This window comes from Thamnophis sirtalis, unplaced genomic scaffold (genome assembly GCF_051295495.1).
Source record: "Thamnophis sirtalis isolate CommonGarterSnake01/CBP01778 unplaced genomic scaffold, rThaSir2_p1.2 scaffold_9, whole genome shotgun sequence".
In the NCBI taxonomy this organism is placed as follows: domain Eukaryota; kingdom Metazoa; phylum Chordata; class Lepidosauria; order Squamata; family Natricidae; genus Thamnophis; species Thamnophis sirtalis.
Genome location: NW_028261389.1, coordinates 14,231,724 through 14,257,527, shown reverse-complemented (window position 1 = coordinate 14,257,527; position 25,804 = coordinate 14,231,724). Strand labels below are relative to the sequence as shown.

The following is a 25,804-nucleotide window of genomic DNA, read 5'->3' as shown; positions in this document are numbered from 1 at the left end:
ACTAAGAACTATGGTAAGTAGTGTAATGAAATGGAACTGCTTGAATGGTTGCACATTCAAAATGAAGCGTATCAAATTAAAAACATTTTACAAATCCCAGTTATGTACTGGATGTATGAGTCAAAATATGAAAAATGCACTGAATTGCAAACATCTCGCCCCCGGGGGCACATCTACAGTTCCCCCACCTTTCAATGTATCCCCGCAATGACCCTGGAAGGATAGCTTCTACCGGAAATGATGATTGCATAAGGTCTGTGATTTCAGAGCTGGATATCTGAACCAACGTCTGAGTCTGTTCGAGCAAACTTCTCCTCTCCCTGAGGTAGCACTTTTGCAAAATGGGATCTAAAATGAGGTGGAGACCAAAGCACCATTCTGCTCAACAGGAGCATCAGGATTTGGAGGAGGTCCCTGAAAGAAAGGCAAATGAAAAGCCCCTTTAAACTGAGTGTTTGTGCTTTGTTAGTCATGTCCAACCCATCGCAACCCCATGGACAATGTTCCTCCAGGCCTTCCTGTCCTCTACCATCCTCCGGAGTCAATTTGAGCTCACAGCAACTGCTTCGGTGACTCCATCCAGCCACCTCATTCTCTGTCGTCCCCTTCTTCTTTTGCCCTCAATCTTTCCCAGCATTAGGCTCTTCTCCAGTGAGTCCTTCCTTCTCATTAGGTACCCAAAGTATTTGAGTTTGTGCTTAGCAACCATAATTGGCACAGGATGGCCACAACTCTCTCGCTATGCTCTATGGCTACTGAGTGAAAAATCATGCATCTGCAATAGGCTTACAACGTCTCTTCCTACTTGGCTGCTAAGTGAAACATGCCAGGTGAATGCCCCTTGCAATTTTACTGCTGGCTCTCTCCATTGACTCTGCTTGTTGTGAAGTACAAGAATTGAAATCACATGAATGTGGGAATGCTGTGGGGGCCATAAATGCCCATTGGTTGCAACGTGCCAGAATGGCGATCACATGACCACAGTATGTAGTGATGGTTGTAAAGAGTCCTGATTAGAATGCAGTAACTCTGCCAACTGCTGAGAGTTTGGTCCTGACCAGCTCAAGGTTGACTCAGCCTTCCATCCTTCCGAGGTTGGTGAAATGAAGACGCAGACTGTTGGAGAGGCAATAGGCTGACAGTTGTAAACCACTCAGAGTGCTCTAAAGCACTACGCAGTAGTATATAAGTCTAAGTGCTCTTGCTACTGCTCCAAGGATTAGTTGCAAAGCTTTTTTAACCTCAAATAGTCATGAAACAAAGCAGTCAGTAAGCAAGGACTTCCTGTACAACTCTGCAGACAAACTGGATCAGGATGAGACTATATATACTGGGGGAAATGGACAATGGCATTTTCTCCTATCTCGCATCCATTACCCATACTCCGAAGAAATATGTTCATTGAACGGAAGTATATTTACTTAATCAATTGGGCATTGATACATCTAATGAAAATCAGGTGCAATAATCAACACACATACCATTTGCCTTAAATCCTAGCTGAAAAATGGAGATATGTACTACTGAAAAATAATTTCCTCCCTCCCATTCGGAAAGTTACTCAAAAATTCCTCACTATATATCGCCAGTTCTGAACATGATGATACTTGAAAATCCAACAGGCATTTTAGAGGCTGACGTCAGCCCTGGGCATCATTCTTCTGAATGACTCAAGGTAGTTTCCTCCTGAAGAAAAATGGCATTGACTGAACCCCTCTTTCACTTCACAGTTAATGGACTACCCAACACCTGACTCAATGAAATGGAGATGAGGAGTTTTGCCTCTCAAAGGGCATCTCCTCCAGGCATGCTAAAATAACACACAGGGATAGCAAAAACCAGCTTTATTTCCAAGTCAGTGCCAATGGAAAGATTTACACTTCTCCTGGGGGAAAGATGCTTCAGGCATAATCTAAGGAGTGCCCGGAGTAAACAATGCAAGACATAAAATAATCCCAGAAGGGAGGAAAAGCTATGAGTTGTGACTAATACAAAAGACCGCTCTAGATATGAGAGGTGAAGCAGTTTACTGGTTCATTATTCATCTCTCATTTTATACTGAAGCTAGATAACCCCTCAATAAATCCTGCTAAAACAATTGCATTTGAAAAAGGTTTAAGAAAAGGATGCTGAGCTTTCTAAAGCAATTCCAAAATCCACTTAGGTTCTAAACTTGACTGCCCCTGGAAGACCACTCACAAGTAAAACTGTACTATCTTCTCTTTTAAGACTCCACCACTGCTAAAAAAAAAATGTAGGCTGTTTTCCCGTTTTGTTTTCTTTTGGCTTTCCTTTAGCCACAACTAACCCCACACAGGATTTAGCATGCTCACAAATCCAGCCTAAGCTCAACTTGGAGATAATTGCTCTGCCTTACAGCCCTTTGGTACCAGATCATGCTTTCCACCCAGCAAAATGGGCTGCAACGGGATATGGGGACGGCAATGGGACACAGCAGAAGGTGCATCTGGATTTACTTGGTTGATGTCAGCAGAATGTTCACAGGTTTCTGGCAGCTCCAAGCAGCAAACCATACGTGTGCAAGGACTGTGAATACCTTCTGACTGGGAGAAGTTGAAATTAACTATTTGGGTTCTTTCACGTGCAAACACTTTGCAATCCGATATTGCCGTTGGGCTCAGAATCCTGGAGGGAAGGATATAGAACTTGCAAACTTGGAACTCCATCCACTCTTATCCTAAGGGTCTAATACATTCCCCTAACCAGGAATGATACTGGATTGCAAAACAAGACTCACTTCCCCCCCCCACCCCAGACAAGAATTCAGTGTTTCTGAGAGAGAATGACCCTGTTGCTTCCCAAATCACCACTTATCTCCGTGAAATACACAGCTAAGGACAAAATTGCTTTCTCGGGCCAGCCTACACACTGGATGGATTTAGAGCAGACTATATCAGATCAAAAAACGTTAACTCCCAGGCCAGTTTAAGCTTGTGCACTATAGAAATTCAACACTGCCCACTGCATCTCAAGGCTCTCCTTTCGCCAGCGCAAACGCAGCAAGAGCAGGCAAAAGTAGCACAGAGGAGGGGAACGGGAGTGGGATGGGGGACGATTTCAAAACGATCCCTCGAGGGCTACAGCTTTCTTCGCCCTCGTTGGCACCCAATAACGCACAACGTTACAATTCATCCTGTCTCCACCGGCAGGCTGCCTGCATAACATAGTAACGACAATGTCCCTGTCAATGACTACTTCAGCTTCAACCACAACAATACACGAGCGCGCAATAGATACAAACTTAAGGTAAACCGCTCCAAACTCGATTGCAGAAAATACGACTTCAGCAACAGAGTGGTCAATGCCTGGAATGCACTATCTGACTCCGAGGTTTCTTCCCCAAACCCCCAAAACTTTAACCTTAAGACTGTCTACTGTCGACCTCACCAAGATGTCTGTAAGAGGGCATGCATAAATGCACCAGCGTGCCTATCGTCCCTGTCCTAATGTTCCCTTGCATTCGTATCCATTTCATGTATTCAAAATCACGTTTATACTTATATACATGCTTGATGAAATAAATAAATAGAATAAATAAATAAACTGTGATCTAAAACCGGGGTCTCCAACCTTGACAACTTTAAGCCTGGTGGACTTCAACTCCCAGAATTCCCCAGCCAGCAAACCAGCCTACCTGGATATCATACCGGCAGCCTAACTGCATATCATAGTAATTGTGATCTAAAACCAGGGGTCTCCAACCTTGGCAACTTTAAGCCTGGAGGACTTCAACTCCCAGAATTCCCCAGCCAGCTGCAGTCTAAACCCATTTGGAAACCTTGGATTACCCAGATCGGAGTAATCCCCCCCCCCAAAATGGCAACCCCGTATGGTTTATTTCATACCCATTTATGCCAATCCCGCAACCCTCCTTAAGGATCCGGAATGAACCAGGCGCTGCAGCCTCCTCCCCCCCCCCCTGGCAGCCCCCTTCCTCCCCAGGTCCGAAGGGAAAGGCTGGGTTTCAGGGAGCCCCGAGGGAGGGCGCTGCTCCCCCATTAGGGAAGGAACCGCGAGGAGGGTTTCCCGTTCCCAGGGAAGAGAGGGGAAAAAAACCTCAACTTCTCCATTAATCCCCATTGATGCGCTTGCAAGGCAATCCAGCCAACGGCGTCGAAACTGCCCCGCGGAGGACGGAGCCTCCTCCTCCTCCGCCCGATCACCTTTTTTCCCACGCCACGGCAAAGGACAAGGCCAAGCTGGCACGAAGGTAATAACGGCGGAGAGGGGGCCGACGCCAGCTCACCGATCCGCCGAAGCTGGCTTCTTAATCGCCGGGGGCTGGAAGCCAGCCAGGCAGCCAGCCAGCGGGGCGACACAGTCCCGTCCCTTCCATTCCTCCCTACCCTCCTTCTTCCCTTCCCTCCCTTCCCGTAGACTGCAGCCTCCCGTACTTGCCCTCCTCCGATCATGCCCTCCGGGGGTGCCTGCAGGGCGCGGGGAAAAGTTGTATCTCGGCGGGATCGCTCCGGCGGTTGTTTTCCTACCAGCGCGGGATCCCGGGATTTGGCTGCTCCTGGCTCCCGCTTTGGCGTTAGAAGGGGCGCTCCGTCCTCGGCCGGCGGGGAGATAGAAGAGGAGAGGCGTTGCAATCTCCCGAGCAGCCGCCCCGCGCCGCCAGGCGACCGCGCTCACACACACACCTTGGCCGCGGTTATCCTCCCTCCGTTGAACACGCGGGGAGGGAGAAGCCGCCTGTTCTTTGCCTCCTTAAAGGGCCAGGCGGTTGCTTGGCTCTGGAAGGAGCGGGGAGGGGGGAGACTCCAGCTTCAAAGCCCAGGGATTAAAGCGTGCGCTCGTTTGGTTGCTTCCGCCCACGCCCCTCTCTCGCGGGCCCCCGTTGGTACGCTCCGAATTTTGATAGGAGCGCAAGGGCAGCGGTTGGCCGAGGCTCCATTAGGGGTGGAGGGATGCGAAGCGGAGCGGCCAATGGGGGCGCGCGAAGCGTGGCTCAAAGGACTGCAGCAGGGCCAAAGGCGCTGTACCCTTAAAGGAGCCGCGACTCCCAGCGGGGGGGAAAGGAGCGGTTCAGGTGTCTGGAAACGTTCCAAGAACCGGAGGGAAAGAGAGAGAGGAGAAACGCGCGCGGAGGCGACGGCAGAAAGCAACCTACGCCCTTACTGGCCACGTCCCAGGCTACGTGAGGAGAGACCAGCGGGGACCTGCCTTGTTTGCAAAACGGCAACATCCCGAAAAGAAACATATTTTTTAAAAAAAGGGGAAATTCCAGGGCGGGAGATTTTGCGCGGCATTTTTCCCGCCCGTTCGAGTTTACGACGGATTTCCTAAGACTGCTGCAATTTAGGCGTCCAACCTGGGCTACATTTAAGTTTTGCGGACTTCAACTCCCAGAATTCCCTGATTCTCCCAGAGAATTCTGGGAATTGAAGTCCGCAAGACTTAAAAGTAGCCCAGGTTGGACGCCTAAACTTACAACAGTCGGAGCAGCGCGTTCGAAATCCTGCACTTGGCGGGGAAAGTTTAACAACGGGAGAAGGCATGTCAAAACCTCCCGTATATTTGCATTCGCAAATCTAAACCACTAAGATTGTGGCGCCTTAAAATGCACGATCCTATGCCTTTTAAATCTAGAGAAGATGATTTCTTAGGATCAAGGTATATAAAGCTGTAGGTTTGCAGCCTTGTTCCAGCGCAAACTTCAGAGAACCCTCTCTGTGCCCTTTAAACGCCTGGTGCACAATCGCTTAACACAGAGGTCTTCAAGCTTGGCAACTTTAAGACTTGTGGACTTCAATTCCCAGCTCTGCTGGCTGGAGAATTCTGGGAGTTGAAGTCCACAAGTCTTAAAGTTGCCAAGTTTGGGGACCCCTGGCTTAACCATATGCACGTTTGGAATTGGGAATTGTTAGGATTCCCCAACAGAGTTGGTCGAGCTGCAACAAAGAAGCCCGAAGCTTAAAGAGACACAACCATTTAATAGATCAAGTTTTGTCACTGCCCTCTCCATGCACACACGGAAGAAAGAAAAAAGTAACTGAGGTAACATTCAAAGAACCGCAGGACATACCAGCGTTCATGCCTGGAGAAGAAAAAAAAGCCGTTTCTATGGAAGCCTTTAACTGCCGGAAAAGCAAAACGGAGACCGTTGGCTCTGGAAAGAAACCTGGGAATTGTAGTTTCGCATTGTTAAGCAACCCCAGACCAGGTGGTCTATTCAAATACACATTAAGTACTGTACACTTTTGCAGCGATGACAGATAATCCCGTAAACATCCGTCAAAAAAAAACACCCTACTTATTTTCCAAAATCACAGGTTAACGTTGTATGTTACATCTTATCCACCAAGTCCGGGAGAAAATGGAAGTCATAAAAATACTTTTTGCAAGGATGGTATACTTTAGCAACAGACCAGCAAAACAGAAAAAAAAAATTAAACTGCCAGTATACTGCTTTGAATAGCGTTATGGAATTAGCGTTCCTGAGGGGGTGGCCGAATGGTATTAAAAAGCCGTTGGGCTGGAAAAGTCCCTAGTAGCTAAGGATCTCCCTCAAATAATTGGAATATAAAATTTAATTTATAAAGATAATGCTATCTAGTTATGGTCAGCTAGAAGAGAAATAAATTGGAATCAGAAAGGAAGTTTTCTTGAATAAAATTTGATGTCCTTGGAACCTTGTGTACAATACTTTCCCTGTTTGTTTAAAAAATAATACCTGTTTGCTTCTACCGTGCTTTTATTTTTGTAAATAAAATATGAGCACGTAATTCTCTAGTGCTCTTTCATTCAAAGAAAATTAAACCACTGGATTTTCTCACTGGTTTGGAAACACATTAAGAAAGCAATAACACTTATACACAGTGGTGGGATTCAAATAATTTAACAGCCAGTTCTCTGCCCTAATGATTTCTTCCAACAACTAGTTCACCAAACTGCTCAGAAGGTTAACAACCAGTTCTCCTGAAGTGGTGCAAACTGGCTGAATCCCACCACTGCTTATATTCCACTTTATAGTGCTTTACAGTGCTCTCTAAGCAGTTTACAGAGCCAGCATATGGGCTCCCAACAATCAGGGTCCTCATTTTACCGGCCTCAGAAGGATGGAAGGCCGAGTCAACCTTAAGCCAGTGAGACTCGAACTGCTGACTAGCAGAATTAGCCTGCAATACTGCACTCTAACCGCTGCGTCACCACGGACAGATACATGTTCCAAGCCAATGGGATATTCCTACAGTAGAATTCTGCCATAGTGCTTGCAACTAATTTTTCAAATGCTTTTAATTAAACTGGCACACTGTCAAAGGATTTATCAAAGTACTGAAAGAGGGACTAGATATAAAAAAGCACACACACACATACCTTTCAGGGTGTGGGAGTGGAGGAGCTTAAGAGGCAAAATGAATGCTAGGATTCATGCAGCCCTAAGACACGCATTATACCAAATGAACTATTAGAAATGGGTCTTAGATCTTATTTTTGCTGTATGCGCTCCTGATGTAGTAATTAAGCAGAATGTACAGTAAATGTACATTCCTGGACATAATCTTTTTCGACTCCCTCCCCTTGAGACACTATTTCAGGACATTGCATGCCAAAACAACTAGACACGGAGACAGATTTTTTCCTCACGCTATCACTCCGTTGAACACCTAATCTCACAGTTCTATCTGGGATCTAAATATATTTACCCATTGGTATGGCTGTATTATTTAGATCCTTCTCACCAATGGTAGGTTTCCATTTTTTTTACTACCGGTTTGCTCATGCGAAGGCACAGAAGCGTTCGGGTGGGTGGGCGGAACCGCCCGCCACCGCTACTACCAGTTTGCCCAATCCAGGCCGAACCAGGAGCAACACACCTCTGCTTCTCACCTGTTCCACTACCTTCTCTTATTGGTCTCATTATTACTTGTTTATGCATCAGAGACAAATTTCTTGTGTCGCTAATCACAATTGGTCAATAAAGTGTTCTGTTCTGTTCTATACTATTCTAATTCTATTCTTATGCTTATTCTATGTTTATGCTATGCTTTTTCTAATTCTGTTCTTATTCTATTCTAGTTCTATTCTACTCTGTTCTGTTCTGTTTTGTTCTGGAATGGAGTAGAATGGAATAGAATAGAATAGAATAGAATAGAATAGAATAGAATAGAATAGAATAGAAATAACAAGAGTTGGAAGGGACCTTGGAGGTCTTCTAGTCCAACCCCCTGCTTAGGCAGGAAACCCTACACCACTATAGACAAATGGTTATCCAACATCTGTTTATCCAATTTTCTATTCTAGCATCTGGAAAAAGAAAGATTTAAAAGAATATGTGCACACAAATACACACACACACACACACGTACATTTTGGAATGAAACATCATGTCCTCTTTCTCCTCATCTTTTAGAGCTAGTCTCTCCAATTGTAGCATCAAAGCCAGTGGGAAAATATATCATATTACTTACAATATAGCTTGTAGAGTAGCTTAATATGTGAATGACACTGATTGCGAAAGAGTTCCCACAGCATTAACAGATGTTACAGTTGGCTGAAGAAATACACACGTTCTCCATAAAATCACAGCATGCTATTCTATAAATACTGGCCATTACAAGGAGGAGGAGGAGATTCCAACAGGTTGAGATATCTAGATCAATTCTGCAATACAATCATGGTGATAAATTTCTTTAATTCCCATTGCTCCATTCTGAATGATTTATGACCAGACCCCTGCATAATTGTGCAATTAATCCCAGGATTTTGGGCGTCAACACCCACATTCTCGACCACTTGCTGTGAAATGCCAGATTTACAGTAAAATACATGCTGGAGAAAGAGATGGAAATTGTGTGTTGGAAGAGGGAGGAGAAAAAGAGAAAAAAACCAAGTAAATAATGTTTTCACAGCTAGGAAAACTCACATTACCCTTACTGACTGAGGATTCAGGCTCTCTTGTACAGCTACTGTGATGGAATCAGGATTTCTTTGACCTTCTCATCTATTTATCATCACCATAAAATGCTAATAAAGACCAAAGCAATTTTCTCCAGAGCAGTGTTCCTCAACCTTGGTAGTTTGAAGATATGTAGACTTCAACGCCAATAATTCTTCAGGCAGCATGCAAGTTGAAATCCATACAAATTTAAGCAGTTAAAGTCTTATCAGTCTTGCTCTTAAAACTAAAATTTTGGCTTAATCATACAAAAGGGTTATCTCAGTGGTGAGTTTCAAAAGATTTTTAGAATCTCTTCTGTAGGTGTGGCCTGCTTTGTGGGATTGGCTTGCCGGCCATGTGACCAGGTGGCAGTGGCTTGCCAGCCATGTGACCTGGTAGGTGTGGCTTGCTGGCCATGTGACTGGGTGGCTGTGGCCAACTTGTAAAATGTAGTGAAACTCACTTAACAACGCTCTTGCTTAGCAACCAAAATGTTGGCTCAGAAACTCTGGCATTTGAAGCACACAAGTCTTAAAGCTGTCAAGTTACAAGACTCTTGCACCCCTAACCCTTTAGAAAAAAACCCCATTTATCTGCATCATTTTGCATAGCTTTCTATGAATAATTCAAACTCCACTATAGTGGAAGGTGGACATTTCTACAAGATCAGAGTTTTTTATCTTCTCATTTCTGGTTTCTCAGAAACAAACCCACCATTCTATCCCAGTATGCCAGAGAAGTTCAGATTGTTTTGTATCTGTGCTAAAAATTTCCAGTGCCTTCGACTGCGAGTAGAAGCCTAACACTGGATCACATAAAGTCATAATGTGATTTATTCCGTGTTTGTATCATTGTATTCTGTGGATCCAACCGTTATGATTGCTCGGTGTTAAAACGTATTAGGTCTTCAGTAATGATTGGATTCATATGACATCTGAATTTATAAATCCCAATTTTAAAAATGCATACTTGTCTGTGTTCACATGCTACTCTTCCTCAAATAACTACATGAAGATTTAACGGGGTGGCCTGATTCATCCAGTATGCTAAATTATAAGTTACCCAAATGTGTGGTACTGTGATCTTGAACGTGTCATGAGCCTAGACAATATTACAGAATAAGAACAGGACTGAGAAATAACTTCATTTATTTGCTTTAAACCATTGTAGGAAGTTATCACCCAGCCCTCTCCCAGAAAAAATGAAATATCCTAGGAAATATTGAAAAGGCAGAATATTTCTCTGGATGTGAAAAGGAAGAAACATGTTTTAAAAGACAGAATAGCTGCCTGCAGCTTCCTGCCCACCCCGCTTTGTCAATGAGCCATTAAAGCCTGAGCTAGTCCACTTTACATAATAAAGAGTTCCCCCCTTCAGCTCCAGAGTGATGGGATTAAGGCATGATAATATTGGCCCTTTACCCAACTCTATGGCATCTGAGAACTCAACCAAAGCTGGATTCAAAACGCAGTCTAGAGAGTTGCTCCTACATGGGCTCATGGGAGTCTGACAACCAATCAGAATACAAGCTCAAGATCAAAGGCCAGAGAGGGCATAAAACCAGGGACTCGGCTTCTCTTCCTCCCTTCTCTTCTCCTCTCCACCAACATTGAAGCATGTGATCACCTTTTCTGTTCAGGACTCAAGCCATGTGGTCCTGTCCACCATTAAAAACATCTTTCCAAGCAGCCTCCATGTCTCCAGTGTCTTTTTCCCCACTTGGAGCCGAACCCAGAAGGACATTTCTTCCAACACCATCACTAAATTTCGGCATGACCTATTCCTTGGGATTACGTGAGTCTACGTAATAGGGGAATATCACACATGGCCCCTTATTTTTCTTGGAGACAAAGTAGAACAAATGTATACAGCTAAGTAATAATCTCTACACTGTTTACATTGTTATATAAACTTAGGGGGGTTTTTTTGTTTCTTTTTACGATTACACACTCAGTTTCTCAAAATTAGCCGATAAATTTGCACAAACGAGCCACTTGGCACTCTTGTACAGCTACCATCAAACTGCCACACAATGTGCAAGATTTAGAATTCTCCAACAGCCTAAGAAACGCATTGTCCAATCATAGTCTCTCTTTTTTCTCTCTTGTGAACCAACGTAGTTGTCCTTAGACTCCCTGCCTGGTCCAGCCTTTTCTTTCTCATAAACACCACATTGCTCTCTGTCTCTTACATCTATCTTTTCAGTGAATGGGGGGGGGGGGGGAAGCAACAACGACGGAGAAAGACAAAAACTTACTGCTGTCAAATTATAAACACCCAGCATAATGGATTATTGTGTTAAAACTAACAAGTGGCCTTTCACGGCAGATAGTAATCCTTTTATTTGTGGGAATCCCTCTGTTTTCATCATCCAAGTCAGGGTTTGTTTACATTTGCCTGGGCATGTTCCTGAACTCTGATATAACCGTTATATTAAATTTTAAGAATGAATTGGAATAGAAACCAATTCATTTTTGAGATTCATGATTTCACTAATGCCCATTTTCTGTAGCAATATGCTTCAAATGGTATGCTAATCTCCCGAGTCAAAAATAATAAACCTCTGTGAAGCTGTGAAACATTTCTGGAGGAAAAATGGAATGACCTTCGAACAACAATAAGCTTCTATGATTTCCAGCTCATATCTTCATATTAGCATTTGCGACTATAAAGAAATCAAGGCAGGGGTGAAATTCAGCAGGTTCTGATAGGTTCTGGAGAACCAGTAGCGGAAATTTTGAGTAGTTCAGAGAACCGGCAAATACTACCTCTGTCTGGCCCCAGAGTGGGATGGGAATGGAGATTTTACAATATCCTTCCCCCAGGAGTGGGGAGGGAATGGGAATTTTACAGTATTCTTCCCCTTGCCACATCTACCAAGCCACACGCACAGAAGTAGTAAAAAAATTTGAATTTCACCACTGAATCAAAGCTAAATACAATGCTTAACAATCAATAATCTGTAAACTCACCAAGTATTTTCAAAACATCCGCTATTTTAAGAAATCCCATGTATTTGTAAAACATGGCACATGCATTGAGGATTGCTAGCAATGTTTGGCATACAACAGCAGAGGTGGGTTCCTACCGGTTCGGATCGGTTCGGCCAAACCTGTAGTAACTTGGCAGCCTGGGTCGCTGGAACCGGCAGCGACCTGTTCTGACCCTCCCTCTTTGCTCGTTCACAAATGACAGTCAGACAGAACTTCAAAGGAAATATCTTTATCAGTCCTGGCTCAAGTTGGCTGCGAGCCCAAAAATAAATGTAGATAAAGTCTCTGGCAAAACGTTACACAGCAAAAGCAAAAACAAAAAGCTCTTACAGCAAACCAGATTTACAGAAAGCAAAATCACTTATCCAAGTGCCTCTTTAAATCAGGTTTACAGAAAGCAAATCACTTATCCAAGTGCCTCTTTGAATCTCGAAACGATGAATCACACACAATGAACGATGAACCACGAACGTTGACTTCTGCAACTAAGGCGTGGCACCATCCGTCTTTTATCTGCAGAAGACGACCCTAACGAGCAACAGCTTCTCATTATTCCTGCATCCCGAGGCAACTCACAGCAAGCTGCTGCTGAGTCACAACAGCGACCCATGCCTGCCACGCCCCTAGACCAGTTCTCCTAAGGGACCACTATCTAGTTTTTCGGTTCTACCCATGCGCAGAACAATTTTCAGTGTAATTTCTTTTCATTTTTTAAGGTTTTCCACATCCGCAGATCTTTTTATTTTGAGGCACTGAACCGGCAGCAATGCCGGCAGCAACCCACCCCTGTACAACAGGTAGAGATGAGTAACTTTTGGTCATCTAAAAGCAATTTAGCCATTCTGTTTAGGCAGCTTAAGTTGGCATATGCCCTCCAGTTGTCAACTTCTGGCCTAAGAAGGCCTCTCTCGTGATTCCCTTTGTGTTTCTGATCTCAGCATGGCCAATGCCTTGCTCATGTAGACAAAAATAAACCACCCATCCAAAAGAGAGAGATATCAGCGGATCTGGAGGAGGCAGAAAATATTTTTAGAACCTTCCCACCACAACAACAAACAAACTTGGAAGAGATTATGATCAGTAGCTACAAACTGTTGATTGACCTGTGGTGGAATTGGGGAGTAGAATAGAAAGGAACATGGCTGAACAGTAAATAAAATTCCAACATTTTATTGCAGTCACATTTATCAATTATAAACCCTATCTTTACAACCTATGCACATTCCTTTTAGCCTTAATATTTCGTTTATTTTTATACTACTCCTTCTCTCAAGGGAGCCCTTCATTATTCTAATTGAGATTTATATATATATGTGTGTGTGTGTGTGTGTGTGTGTGTTGTTTTTTTTATTTAAAAAAACACAAATATAACAAAGGCAACTTTAAAAATATTGGGTTTCTGTCGTGATGGACTCTTGTGACGAGCCGAAGGACAGATGATGGAAGCAGTTAGCTTCCTCCCATAATTGGGGCTTACCAGGGGTTGTAAAAAAATCTAATATATATATATGTGCGTGTGTGTGTGTGTGTGTGTGTGTGTGTGTGTGTGTGTGTGTATATATATATATATATATATATATATATATATATATATATATATATATATATATATATATATATATATATATATATATATATATATATATATATTCACTGCCTACTAAGAAATAAGTACTGTCTAGCTGATAAACTACAGGGATCAAAATGCTAAAATAAGATTTAATCAGATTGCAGTTCTCTATGGAGCAAGAAAAGAACACTGGAAGAGGTTTTTTTTTTTTAGTTCTTTTAGTTCTTTTGGTTAAATTTAAATGCTTCTATAAGTTTGACACTATCAGGGATAAAATCTGTTCTGAATTTATGCAACATCTTAAGCCAAAGGTTGAGTACATATTCGGAAAACCATTGTGTAACAAAGTGTGTTTTACTGAATAAACTACAACAGCTTGGGTATGAATACACTAAGTCAGGAGCAGGCAATTATGGCAACTTTATGACCTATGGACTTCAATTCCAAAAATTCTTGAGCAACTCCTGCACTAAGTCATGATACACATTTTAATCAGCAAAATGGTTGGGTTTAAACAAAGTACCAGTCAACATCAAACAAATATTATATTCTGATGCATTATTTGAAGAACCTAATCTCAGACTGAGTTTTTGCCAATGTACTTAATATTTCCATGCTCTAACAAGTTTTGGTTTGTTTTTTAAATACACATTAATTTTTCCATGGGAATAATTCAAGCAAAGTTATGAAAAAAAGATACATTTTTGGTATCATAAATACTGATATAGAATTAGAATTAATTTGATTAAAATTCATACTCTATCTTATTTTTTCCCAGTGATTTCTTGGGGTTAACTTCAAAATTGCCCAACAATTATCTAATGACCTTGCTGATATTAATCTACGAGATCTGAAACTTTCCCCCACAGCAGATATCAGACTGTTTATTTCTTTAGTAATTATTAATTTACGGTTTTTTTTAGGAATTCAAGACACACGCAGTAGAGTTCCCCCTCATTTTATCCTCATTCTAACCATGTATAATTAATTGGGCTGAAAAAGAGTCTTTGGCTAAAAAGTTGCCCAGTGAGTTTTGTGGTTGAATACGGTAGCTTCTCCATGAGCTGGAAAACAATCCCCATAATCTATAACTGATATAACCATGAATTACATTGTTTGGAAATTAGAGGGGGGTGTAGTCCATTACATTGGAAGAGTGACAAATCAAAATTCATCAATAAAAATCAGAATTAGAAAATACTAAGTAATGTAGGAAAAGTTCTTTATGTGTTTTGCCCTGCTGCCATGAGATTCATCAGAGTGGCTGAGAGAAAAAAATGTACTGAAAAGCAAGCTGAACATTTAAAATAGCTTTTTATGATATTCTTTGTTATGAAGTGAGTGAGTCATTATACTCGAAAACAGGAAGATACTGAATGATTCATTGGTAGGATACATATGTCAGACTACAATAAGGAAATCCCACTGACTGAAATTACATTTTAACTTTAAAAAACAAATTAAAAAGGAGAAACAAATGAAAGGAAATACAATCTATTATGTACAGAACACTGTTTCTTAACCTTGACAACTTTAAGAAATATGTGGACATCAATTCCCAGAATTCACTAGACAATATGGCTGATTAGGGAATTCTGGGAGTTGAAGTCCACACATCTTAAAGTTGCCAAGGTTGGTATAGAGCAGTGTTTCTCAACCTTGGTCACTTGAAGATATCCGGACTTCAACTCCCAGAATTCCCCAGCCAGCATGGCTGGCTGGGGAATTCTGGGAGTTCAAGTCCGGACATCTTCAAGTGGCCAAGGTTGAGAAACACTGTTATAGAGGATTATACCATGTTACAAAAAGCAAATCTGTGAACCATGGGAATAACAACTACTTATACACACATACCATAGACACACATACCATAGACACACTGGCTGAAATTCCTTCTGCTATACAAATATTACAAATCTATATTCAGTCATTCCCCCCACCTTGCAGAAACAGGCTAAGGAAAACAATAACTAAACTTCTGCTCATTTTTCAACCATATTTTTTGTTCATTTTGGAAACATAAATAGAACCAGATGTGATTTATTTGCACAATCCCCTTCCCTTGTTTTCAACAGATTCAGTTCTTTGTTCAGAACAATATTTATTCAATTCTGTCTGGTTTCACAGCTTAATTTTGGGATTTATTCTAGTAACTTAACATATTTACAACAGTGGTGGGTTGCTAGCTGGTTTACTACCGGTTCTCTTGTGCTTGCGTGCAACGTTTCTGTGCATGCACAGAAGTGTCTGGGTGGGTGGGTGGAGTTTCCCGCCACCGCTACTACTGGTTCGGCCGAACCTGGCCGAACCAAGAGCAACCCACCTCTGATTTACAACTTTAAGTTACATGATTTATGTGCTTAATTTCTGGATTGGAACATTTGTTATTATAAGAAGTTATCACCCAACCCTCTCTCAGAAATATGAAATATCCTAGGAAATATTGAAAAGGCAGAATATTTCTCTGGATGTGGAAAGAAAGAAACATGTTTTAAAAGACAGAATAGCTGCCTGTAGCTTCCTGCCCATCCCCACTTTGCCAATGGGCCATTAAGAAGGCCAAGCTAGTCCCTTTACATAATAAAGATTTCTCCATTTCAGCTCCAGGGGGTAGGATTAAGTCATGATAATATTGGCCCTTTACCCAACTCGCCACATGGCATCTGAGAACTCAACCAAACCTGGATTCAAAACGCAGCCTAGAGACTTGCCCCTGCATGGGCCCATGGGAGTCTGACAACCAATCAGAATACATTTCTTACAGAGGAACAGGAAACAGAGAGGTGGGACTGAACAGGTTATAAAAAGCCTAGCAAGCCCCTCCCTCAGCCCTTCTCTTCTTCTCCACCAACATTGAAGCATGTGATCACCTTTTCTGTTCAGGGCTCAAGCCATGTGGTCCTGTCCACCAATAAACCATCTTTCCAAGCAGCCTCCATGTCTCCAGTGTCTTTTTCCCCACTTGGAGCCAAACCCAGAAGGACATTTCTTTCATCATTATAATCTGGTCATTTTTTATATTACACAAGTATGTTTTTCTCCTAGCTATACTGTACTCCTTTGCCTCCCCTTCTTTACAGTACCCTATTTATGCTCTCATTTTCATAACATATCGCAATAGCCAAAATTCCTCCTGGCTATATTTATTAAAAATCTATATTTTAAGAAGCTTGGATGGGACTGTTTGCAGGTAACACAACAAATATTCCTTGGGTTATAGACAGGAAAGCAAAGTAAAATATTTTTAACCTCATAAATTCATTGGTTCACCTCCCACTGCCCTGGCTAATCTAAAAATGTTCACCGTTACTGCATATTCTGATAGAGCAGAAAATTAGACCTGTCTATCTTCCAAAAAGTATTTGAAAAACAGAAGTGAAGTTCAGTTAAGTAAGAATCCATAATTTTTACCCAGGGGATGCGTAAGAGGGCTATTCCACACAATGGTATCAACCTAGAGCTAAAAAATCATTCAGGGATCTCATCCATTGTTAGCTGATCATGGTTGATTTAATCAAACTGACTGCAAGGATTCATACATTAGCATACTGGTTGAGATTTTGCAATAGACTGAGCTACAAAGTAGCCATATTTCAACTGACCAGTAGCAAAAGTGATAAAAGGAAACCCTTGAGCAAAAATATTAAATTACAATAAAAAGATTTTTAACAAGATTTAAACAAGCTTTATAATAGATTTTAAACCAGTTACCTTTTTAATGGAAGTGACGATCCGACAGTAGTTTAAAAAATCTTCTTCTAAGTCAGAACAGATACACTGAGGTAATAATATTTTAAATACAGTTTTCAATGAGCTTCAAATTCTTTTTTTAATTTAGAAATTAAATATATATATAAGAGAAGCTTTAAAAATCTTTAAAAATAAATTAGAAAGGCACTCCTGGCTACCAAAGTTATCTCTACCGCTGTTATATAAAAAGGAATTCACAATTTCCTTTCTGCTCTTTTAAAGGATCCATACAATTAACTACTTTAAAAAAGAGTCACCTGGGCTTTTTAAGGCAAACTTTAATCCGTTTTAGCATAGGAATTAATGGTCTCTGGCCTTAACCTCCTCCAACCTAATATCTTCCAGATGTGTCAAATTTCAGTTCCTATTTGGCAGACAATATGGCAAATGCTGGGAATTATGGAAGGTGAAATTAATTTAGGAGACATCAAGTTGGAACATCATGCTATGATTGTGTTAACACAATACACTGAAATTAACCATCTATGTTTTGAGGCATTGCCCATATTGTGCCTTTCTTTACAATACAATACAATAGCAGAGTTGGAAGGGACCTTGGAGGTCTTCTAGTCCAACCCCCTGCCTAGGCAGGAAACCCTATACCGTTTCAGACAAATGGCTATCCAACATCTTCTTAAAGACTTCCAGGGTTGGGGCATTCACAATTTCTGGAGGCAAGCTGTTCCACAGATTAATTGTTCTAACAGTCAGGAAATTTCTCCTCCGTTCTAAGTTGCTCCTCTCCTTGATTAGTTTCCACCCATTGCTTCTTGTCCTGCCCTCAGGTGCTTTGGAGAATAGCTTGACTCCCTCCTCTTTGTGGCAACCCCTGAGATATTGGAACACTGCTATCATGTCTCCCCTAGTCCTTCTTTTCATTAAACTAGACATACCCAGTTCCTGCAACCGTTCTTCATATGTTTTAAGCCTCCAGTCCCCTAATCACCTTTGTTGCTCTTCTCTGAACTCTTTCTAGAGTCTCCACATCTTTTCTACATCATGGTGACCAAAACTGAATGCAGTATTCCAAGTGTGGCCTTACCAAGGCATTATAAAGTGGTATTAACCCTTCACGTGATCTTGATTCTCTCCCTCTGTTTATGCAGCTTAGAACTGTGTTGGCTCTTTTGGCAGCTGCTGCACACGGCTGGCTCATATTTAAATGGTTGTCCACTAGGACTCCAAGATCCCTCTCACAGTTACTACTATTGAGCAAGGGACCACCTATACTGGTATCTTGCTCAATCTATAATTAGATGAATAAAAGCTCGAGGGCAATTAAGCTAAAGCTAAAGGTTCCCCTAACACATGTGTGCTAGTTGTTCCCGACTCTAGGGGGCGGTGCTCATCTCCGTTTCAAAGCCAAAGAGCCAGCACTGTCCAAAGACGTCTCCGTGGTCATGTGGCCGGCATGACTAAACGTCGAAGGTGCACGGAACATTGTTACCTTCCCACCAAAGGTGGTCCCTATTTTCTACTTGCATTTTTACATGCTTTTGAACTGCTAGGTTGGCAGAAGCTGGGACAAGTAATGGGAGTTCACTCCGCTATGCAGCGGTAGGGATTCGAACCACCAAATTGCTGACCTTTCTGATCAACAAGCTCAGCGTCTTAGCCACTGAGCCACCACATCCCCTTTCGAGGGGCAGTTATTAAAGTTATATTAAGCTCTGGGGTGGGGGGCTGATACACATTGATATGTCTCAGTCTAGTTTATTTTCCTCAGGAATTGTTGAAGTCCTGGGCAAAAAAGCATGAGAGAGTGGGGGAGGGAGGAAGGGAGAGGGAGAGAGAGATTTTTATACCCTCTGCTGGTCTTTGAATTTGATCTTGTATTCTGATTGGATGGATGGGGTCTTAGCTAACTTTGTAGGCTGTCTGTGTCCCAGGCTTGGTTGAGCCTTGCTGAGTGATGTAATCTTCCCAGGTGCCATGTGGTGAGATGGGTAGAGGGCTAATCCTATCATGTCCTGAGGGCCATGTCGTAATCCCATCACATTGGAGCTGAAGGGAGGGGGGGCAGGGAGCTGCAGGAAGCTGCTTTGTCTTTAAAACGTGTTTCTCCTTTTCTCATCCAGGGAAACATAATAATCTGCCTTTTTAATATTTCCTAAAATATTTCATTCTTCTAGGCAAGGTGTGGGTGCTAACTTCCTTCACTATGATTTCACATTTGCAAAATAATATTGCAATACAATATTCCACTACAAGTATGACAGCGGTCCTCGTATGATGAGTTAAAATATACTACATTAATATTTTATCTGGAAAATCATTTTAACTGGGGAATGTTCCAAGGCTCCTGGTTGGCATGAGATGGACTTGTTAGAGAAAAAAAAATCTGATTAGATTTACCCGGTTGTATTTTTCCTAAATCCCAGTAAGGTATGACTGAGAGTTGGATTGTAAGGAAGGCTGAGAGTTGAAGAATGGAGGGAATCTCCTTGGAGTGCAAGGAGATCAAATCAGTCAATCCTAAAGCAGAGGTGGGTTCCTATTGGTTCGGCCCGGTTTGGCCGAGTAGGTAGTAACTCGGCAGGCCATGCCCCCAAACCGGTTCTAGCAGTGGCGCTGTAGGCACCGCCATCTTGTTTTTTGCTTCTGCACATGCGCATCTGATAAAAATACTTTGGGGGGGGGTAAGACACCCCTAACATCCTTCAGGGTGTCTGCTCTGTTAAGATACAGCCTGTTGTGCCTTAAAATGGCTTCTACTGTAATGCCGTAAGATGGATTCTACTATACAGCAGTGGAATTGCCATGGTAACGGCTTCACAGTACTCCACAGCATTCCACATGGCATGGGGGCTCCCTCTGGTAAGTGGGAAAATCCAACATTAGAAATTACTGACATTTCTCCCCTATAAATAAATACTTGGGCAACACCAAGCTATCAGTTAGTATTTTATATTGCAGAATCTGTCTTCCAATTCACACGAGCTAAGATTCTCTTAACCTGGGTTTAGTGAATAAATTATAAATTGGCTGAATTCAAAGAACAAACTGAGTGATAAAGGATGGTTTCCAAGATACAATAGATGAATTCACAGTGTACACTAAGCCAAAACCAAACCAACCCTGTTTCAGTATAATGTGACATGCGATTAGGTCAATGTATTACACATTCAACAGTATTAGACTTAGAATATGGCTTCAGAGCTCTGCTCAGCTATGAAATCCCTTTGATTTGTTCACTGTATCTCTGTCTAAGGGATCAAATTGAGTTTCTGGAGATAAACAGGAAAACTAAGCACCCTAGTGGAACAGTTGGCTACAAATATACTATATTTTTCGGAGTATGAGATGCACCTTTTGCCCTCAAAAAAGAGGGTGAAATTTTGGGTGCCTCTTATATTCTGAATACAGCATTTTGGCCTCCCAAATCCCCACCCCCTTCACCAAAATGCCCGTGCATAGCCTTTAGGAGGCTTTTAGAGTGCTCTTGGGGTCTGGGGAGGGCAGAAATGAGCGAAAAACAGGGCTGTTTTTGGGAGGTCTGCAGAGTGCAAAAACTTTTTTTAACTTGCCTCTTCAAAATCTTGGTGTGTCTTATACTCTGAAAAATACAGTAATACAAAAAACGGTGCTAAAGAATGGAGGCTAGGAGAATTCAATCAGAACTAGCCTCCAAGAGTCTCTATTGTTGAATTGCAGAATGCTCTCAATAGCATTTCACTTCTGTGTGTGTGTGTGTGTGTGTGTGTGTTTGTGTTTGTTTACTGGGAGGCTGTATTCTCCGGAGGAGACAGCAGAGTGTAACCCCAGGGTGGTTTCTGTGGGGATAGGCAAGATGTACAAATAATTCATGTACATTTCTGATGTCTATTATTCTTTCATGCTAGGCTTGTGGCCATGCCAGCACACACAGAGAAACGTCTTTATGCTGCTTGAACGCTGAGGGGGTGGCTTTGGCTCATGGGGCTTAGAGAATTTCATCTCGTGATTTCCATTAGCCCTGTGAGGAGATGCGTGCATACCTTTTCCTTCGCCCATCTAACTGAGCCAGCCAATCCCTTACTTTCCAAGCTTGGTTACTTGATTAGGGTCTGATCCATCTGAGCCTTTGTTTCCCTTCTGGGTCCAAAATCCACTCTGTTCTCTCTTTATTGGGAGAGACTCTGTTATCCTCTCAAACTTCCTTCGGTCCATCCAAATTTCTTGTTAGATAGCAGAGTACAGCCACAACTTAATAGCCTTATAATCAGTGGTGGGATTCAAATAATGTAACAACTGGTTCTCTGCTCTAATGACTAGCTGGGTAGGCAGGGCTCGGTGGTCATGTGACCGGGTGGGTGTGGCCAACTCAATGTCACTCACGTCGATGAGCGCTTCTCCTTAGCTATTACAATGTAATAAGGGTTAACCGGAGAGGCAGTTTCTGTAAGCAGGGCAATAAAGATTAGGCTGGAAACAACACCAGAATGTTTCCTTCCTGCCTTCCTTACAGGATTAGCCCTGTAAAGTGGGGGGGTGGGGGTGGGGGGGAACAAAAGGAGATTTCTTCCAACAACCAGTTCTCTGAACTGCTTAGAAAGTTAAGAACCAGTTTTCCTGAATAGGTGTGAACTGGCTGAATCTCACCACTGCTTATAATAACTACCTCATTAAGTATCTTTCTCAAGTGCTGATTCTAAAGAAAAGAACACACACTAAATTTGGACAAAGAAAATAACATTGGCTTAGGGTCAGCCAGACTGATTAAATAATGAGGAAATTCCTCAATCAAAAAGTTAGGTTATGTAATCGTCATGATTCCACAAGGTGCTGAACAGATGGGCATCTAATTCCAAGGGAATTTGCTTAATTAGATTGTTTGAGGCTCTATATTGTACAAATATTCACGGCATTCTCAGTGGTGGTAATCAGAATCTGCCATTCCCTTCCTTGAAACCTATAAATTCTGTTTGGGAATGAAGTACTATTTCTTTTTTCCTGCTATATTACATTGGCACCAGTGGTGAAATTCATTTTTTTTTTACTACCTCAAAATTTCTGCTACCAGTTCTCCAAACTATTCAAAATTTCCACAATTGGTTCTCCAAAACCTGTTAGAACCTGCTGGATTTCACCCCTGATTGGCACCATGTTAAAGATGGACAGTATTTTGACTTTATGAGTGGATTTCATAAAGGATAGCTTTACAGTGCAAAACAGGCAGGCAGGATCATACATGTAAGCCGAGCTGAGGTATTTGTCCTAGGTTTCCCCCCCTCCTAGGTTTTGTTTTTGGAACTTTTAAAACTATATTAAGTTCATTTTGAGACCATTTTTCAGAGGCATCGGAAGAGCAGAACAAAAATGGATCTTAAGGGCTACTCCTTAAACCTTTCTACACAAAAATAACTTATATAAAGTAGGGCTGCCAACAAACAAAATCTTGTTTCTTGTATAGCTTTAGATGGAGTTAATCAGCCTGGGACTTTTATTAAAGTATAAAAAGTAACAATACCATTATTGGCTAATATATAGATAGCTAACCTTCCCTCCCTTCCTCATAGATAGTAAAACAAATCAGTCCAGAGTCTCACTGGATGATGATCTCAAATGATCAAGCTCAAATTATCATATTTTGGACACATGATATAAAAATCCAGTTTCCTTAATGCATGCTTAACAAGGGAAAAGTGGAAGGAATGAGAAGCGTATAACCGGCAATGAGAGAAGACTAGATTACAGTGGTGATGGGTGGACTTTGGAAGACCTTAAGGGGTAGGTTGGGGACAGATCTTCCTGGAGAAAAGCTATTTATACCTTCAACATGATTGATCGATCAATCATAAAAAGAAAATTAATGAAGAATGTTTTTTCTTCTGTAGAAGTTCTTGTCTCTAGCACCTTCGATTTAAAAGGAGCTGGAAGTGTGTGGGGAACAAAGGTGGTATTCAGCCGGTTCGGACTGGTTCAGGTGAATCGGTAGTGGTGACCTGCGCCCCGACTCTATGCCATTCTATTTAGCCACGTTTTCTAAACCGTGCGCATGCGTGCAAGCTGTGTGCGCAAGCAAAGAGCATGTGCAGAAGGTAGCACACATGCACAGAAGGCCACACACATGAACAGAAGGTCACACACATGCGCAGAAGGCGGGCATGCTCACAAAACAAGCGCGGGGGCGAACCAGTGGTAAACTTATGTGAAACCCACCTCTGGTGGGGAAGGGCATCTACTTAAGACACTGGAGCCTAGGGTGGGTTAAATCTCAGGGTTTAGCCTACCATTAACTCAATGAAACACCACAGAAGGTGGTAGATGTTGTGATGAAAGGGGACACTGTGTACTAGAAGGGCAGAAGATAACACCACCCCTTCTGCATTCCCCAAGCTAACTTGCAACTCTCGCAAACAGAAAAGAATGTTTGCCACTGCCAAGGTGGCCTTATAAATCTGGGTGGGGGAAGAGAAGCTCCCAATTCTCCGCAATTAACAAAATGCCTTTGACTTCTCCTGCTGGATGCAACAGAAGGGCAAGCATGCAATCTGCACTTGCTGAAATTCCCTCTCCTCTATAACTATTCAAAGTACGGTATGGTATTCTGTATTTTGTCACCCTACTGGGGAGGCATTGACAAGTAAATAGTTTTAATTTAGAGGGACTCTTAACAGGGACCTGGTTCTTCTTTCTCAGCTGTTGCCAAAGCTGTATCAAGGCTCATCCAAAATATAACTAACCATCTCTCCTGTAATCTTTTCCTCCACTGTAACCCTGTGAGATAAGGTAGGGTGTGAGACAACAACTTGCTCATGAGCTTCCATAGCTGGGGAACCTGTCCTGTCTGGTACAAGTTAACAATTCCTTGTGCACCAGAACAATGTTGCTTTCATACAGAATTTGAAACCATCTCTCTCTGAACAGAGATCTGCAATATTTCACCCTCCTATTGTAGTAAAAATATGATTAATACAATTGTATTCACATGGACCTGCATGTAAACACTGCTGTGTTTACTCCCTATTATTTTGTAATACAGATTTTAAAGTTTGGAGCCACGATCTAAAACACAGATATTAGGGGTCTGATTCCAGTAGAAATGACGTTTAAATCAAAACAAGCATTGAAAAGGATTGCAATGGATAGCATTTGAATATATCTGCCATGTTACATATTTGTACCTCCCAGTATTTTCACTCTTATTTGTCTCTCTTATTGTAATTTAAATTACCAACTTCCAGGAATCTGCATTTCTGCTTAAATTGCTCTTTTAAGGGATTCTTTTAACATTAAGCATGTAATACATGCTTATGTGAATGAGTGAACATCCCTGGACTATTTCCTCATTCTGGGCTTTTGTTTTTTCCCCCCTATTAGACACTGAAATGTGAACAACAGCAAAACCAAACCTTCAAAAGTGGAATTTTGAAAAACAAAGTCTCCAAAGCATCATTTACATTTACGCCAGAACAACAGAAACATTGGAACCAGACCAGTTCTAATCTCCAAGGCATATTCAGTTAGTTGACAACGTTGATCAGATGCTTCACCCCTTAGAATATCTTGCCGGAGCCAGTTAACAAAGAACATTATTTGCATTGTTTTGCTACATTAAAATCAACAACACTCCCGTTCCAGCAAGGCAAATAACATCTATTAGAACATTTATAAGAAGGCTATATACTTACAGGACAGAAATGAAGCTGTCCTCTTCAGATTTTCCTTGGTTAAAACCTTGCCATTAAATTAACATGCTCATACTGTAGTTTTAACAGCCTCTGACTTGGTAAATCTCCAGCATCATAAATTCCTTTTTTTGTTCTCCGGCGCCTCCAGCTCTGCACAGTGGGGTTTTTTTTTTTTAATTTATTCTTGTTTTGGAAAACTTACAGATACTATTTCCTTTCTTCAACCCCGTTTGGAGAAACGGAGGAAACAGAAAACGTAGGTGAAAACGATCTGTTATTTTTCAATGCGCATCTCTTTCAGTGAGCATCTTATTAGGGTCTTCTGGAGATGGTGTGATGATGCAGCAGGCTTCTGGTCGTCACTGTTGCCATGGCAACCAGTATGTGGTCCCTATGGCAGAATGATGCAGATGCAAAGGTAGGACACACATTTTGTGTAGCGTATGTTATGGGGAGAGGCTACCAGAGACGCTTCCATTCATACATGCCTTTAAAAAAAAAAATCAATTTCCAGATCACCATTTTTTTTTCTGCCACTACCCTATTTTGTGTAGTTTTAGAACATCCACAAAAAATCCTGATGGTAAGAAAATTTTAAACCATCTGTATGTTTACAATGAATGAACCATATGTACGTATGTTTACAATGGAAGCATCTAAGACTAAAATCTAAAGATTAGAGGAAGGACAAAGGAGGGAACACCGTAAGAGAAGAATAATTTTATGCATAGTTATTTGTATAGATGTGTCAGACAGTAGTGAGATTCCTTAGTAGTGTTAAATTACAACAATGCAGTTCTATGCATAGCTCTCTAATATTTGTGTATGTTTGAAATTAGGCAGTTTCCACGCTAAAGAAGAACCCATTGTCCATTGGCCAAAGATATTGACTCATAAATTTAACTGCTTGGATTGCTGATTGCATCTTAGCTGTATAAGCTGCTTGGCACTAAATTGTGTTCCCCTTGTGGGC

General features: G+C 41.8%; 1 protein-coding gene across 22 annotated transcripts in view; it reads right to left on the bottom strand.

Moving 5' to 3' along the window:
* MICAL3 (microtubule associated monooxygenase, calponin and LIM domain containing 3) overlaps positions 1–25,100 on the bottom strand; it is a 229,733-nt gene extending 204,633 nt beyond the window's left edge. For 7 of the 22 annotated variants that reach the window (XM_087722865.1, XM_087722860.1, XM_087722870.1 and 4 more), the window contains exon 1: positions 4,416–4,612. The gene's annotated coding sequence lies outside the window, so the exon portion shown is untranslated. Of the gene's footprint in view, positions 1–4,415; positions 4,643–24,831 lie in introns of those variants that run through there. The other 15 variants (XM_087722880.1, XM_087722873.1, XM_087722874.1 and 12 more) reach the window with 8 other exon arrangements.
* Positions 25,101–25,804: the final 704 nt, after the last annotated feature.